Source organism: Austrofundulus limnaeus, unplaced genomic scaffold (genome assembly GCF_001266775.1).
Source record: "Austrofundulus limnaeus strain Quisiro unplaced genomic scaffold, Austrofundulus_limnaeus-1.0 Scaffold157, whole genome shotgun sequence".
Taxonomy (NCBI): Eukaryota; Metazoa; Chordata; class Actinopteri; order Cyprinodontiformes; family Rivulidae; genus Austrofundulus; species Austrofundulus limnaeus.
This window is the reverse complement of record NW_013952559.1, coordinates 445844-448674: the sequence shown is the minus strand read 5'-3', so window position 1 is coordinate 448674 and position 2831 is coordinate 445844.

Below are 2831 nucleotides of genomic sequence, written 5' to 3'. Positions count from 1 at the left end.
GTATAATGGCATGAAGATAGATATTTGAAACAGAAGATGTCAGATTGGATCTAATTTTTGATTAAACATATTTATATTTCAAATCTCCATTTGACCACATAAAACCCTCAAAGACTGAGTGAAAAATAGAAAAAGAATCCTGACACGTACTTTAAAGTGCAGCRAAACTGCCTGAAAGTGTTTAAAATGTGTTTTCTACCACTGATGATCCCATCATTTAAACATTTATGTCTGTTTTGGTTTTATAAAGCGTATTTTAATTATGTCAGGTAACTGTTATATACTTCACAGTTAAAATATTTCCTAACAGTTTAACATCTACTGTAGTACAAGTATAAAGACCTCTTTATCASTAGAACTTTAGTTCATGTTGATATGTAAACACAAAGGAGGCCGATGATGAAACAACAAACAAAMCTCACTTTGTTCACTTTGTTTATGTGTGCTTAAATATAGCCTTGGCCCAACATGTGATCATGTGACCCAAACACTGACTGCTTCCCAACTGAGGATTAACATCTTTACTCAAACAAATGTATTAATACTACACTGTACTTTGTTACAGGCAGAGTTAATAGTAAACTATTTATAGCTCATAAGGGTGACTTTGATACAATTCCTGCAGATTGGTTTAAAAAAATCTAATTCACAACATAACTTTATGCGGGATGACACAAAATATAAATTGTGATTCTTTTTTTTGTGTGTGTATGTGTGAAACTCCTGTTCACAGTTTTTTAACCACATGAGATAATGTTTGATCAAAGCGATACTGAGAAGATCACTCTGTGTGCTTAAGGTGTCTGGTTTCTCTCTGCTCGCATTTATTTTTGGTGCAGTTATTCCTGTTTCCAGCAGAGCTTAGCTCATTCTGTAACGGTAAACACAGACATTTTAAAAGTGCACAAAGTTGAAATCAAGAAGTGTTTGCAACATCAAATGCTTTTGTGTGTCTTCAGATGGGAAATCTAAATTAAAATGTTTTCTATAATAAAACTAAAACCACTTCCTGAATGTTTCTGTACAGACTTTGTGTTTCTGCTCAGACTGAAATAAATGTGAATAACTGATGCCATCTCAGGAAATTGTTTTTCTGTCCTTCTCATATTTTCACAATCAGTATTGACTGGTTCAGTTTAGCTGATATTAAATGTTACCTTTTAGTTCATTTTTTCTGAGTTTTACTTCAACATTGTACTTGTCTGAAAATATTGTGTTTTCAGTTTGTTTATTCTACATTTTTCTATATTCAACATGGTTCATTATTTTAGTCTGTTTCACTCCCTGAGCAGTGCTTTAGCAAAGAAAATATTAAAATAAAACATTCACCTTCTGTGGTCATTTTTTAAAATGTTGTCAAACCAGTTAAATGTTACAAACTATGACAGCAGCATCACATCTAACATCTKAATCACATCAAACAAAATCGGGGCAGATTTCTGCAAACATATGAAGAACTTAAGCAGTAAAGTAGGACATACATATTGCCCCAAGAAACACAATTTTAAATTCAATTTATACTTATTCAATTGTTAGTTTTGGGGGTTTTTTTGTAAATTTTTGTTTTTATAAAAGTCTTATTTTATGATCACACCACACTTCTTTCCATGAATAAAACCCAGTGTYGCATCGAGCTCCGGAGAGGCATGAGTTGCTTTTTCTTGCATTGACAAAAGAAGAAGAGTGTTTTTATTAGTTTTATGAACTTTTTTATTACACAGTTATTTTAAGGTTTAAGTTTGATGTGAGGCTTTAACATTGAATTTAAAAAAACAGTTTTGATAATTTATCAGCTACAACATGCATCCCAGCCCCCGCTGCACCCAGCTGTGAGCACGGAGATGCCTGTGTTTGGGAGGTACAAAGAGGTAAGCCCTCTCATTTTCCTTCTCTTAAAGAGTTAAAGAAAAAACATATCAATTGTGAACATTGCCAATGTGCAATTATTGTACTGCAGGCTGCATTTGGACAACAATTCAGAAAGTAAAGTTTGCCGAAATATATCCACTCAAAAAACCCTCTCATACCAGAGGTTATTCCAGAGTGCCCTGCAGTTCTGTATCAGATTTTAGTGAAATTATAAATTTTCTATGTGACATATTTTCTACTGATGTTGATCATGTGTTTATTGTGATATGTATCATTATTGTTTTCACCCAGCTCTAATGCAAACCGATACTGAGAAGATCACTCTTAGTGTTTTAAAACTTGCCTGATTTCTCTCTGCTCATATGTATTTTTGTTGCAGTCATTCCTGGTTCCATCAAAGTTTATAGGGACTCATTCTGTAACGATGAACACAGACAGTTTAAAAGTCCACAAGACTGAAAAACAGGAACTGTTTATGCTCACACATGACAGTGGTTTCTGTGTCTGAAAAAGAGGCAGCAACGTTACCGCAGAAGTTTATCTGAGTTAACATGTTTGGGATGAAAAATGTCTGTTCTTGTTTTTTATTATTCAGAAAATAACTTTAACTTATCTTTATATTAGAAACACCAAAGCTTGTCTGCTCAGTTTTTCTTTACATTTTAAAAACATCACAGTCATTTACAGTATTACAGATTCTTCTTCTTCTTCTTAAGCCACTTCAATAGAAAACAGAACTTAATATTAGTTTCTTCATCATCAGTGACTTTTTTTAGAGAAGTAAATCTAGAGAATAAGAAAAAGAAAGAGAAGAAAAAGGAGAAATATAATGGGAAAGGTTGAAAGAGAGATTAGAAGATACTGTATGTGAAATATACACCAAGAAAACACAAGACAATGGGCCTCATGCAAGAACTGTTCGTACGCACTAATTTGTTCTTAAGTTGTGCGTACGAGTGATT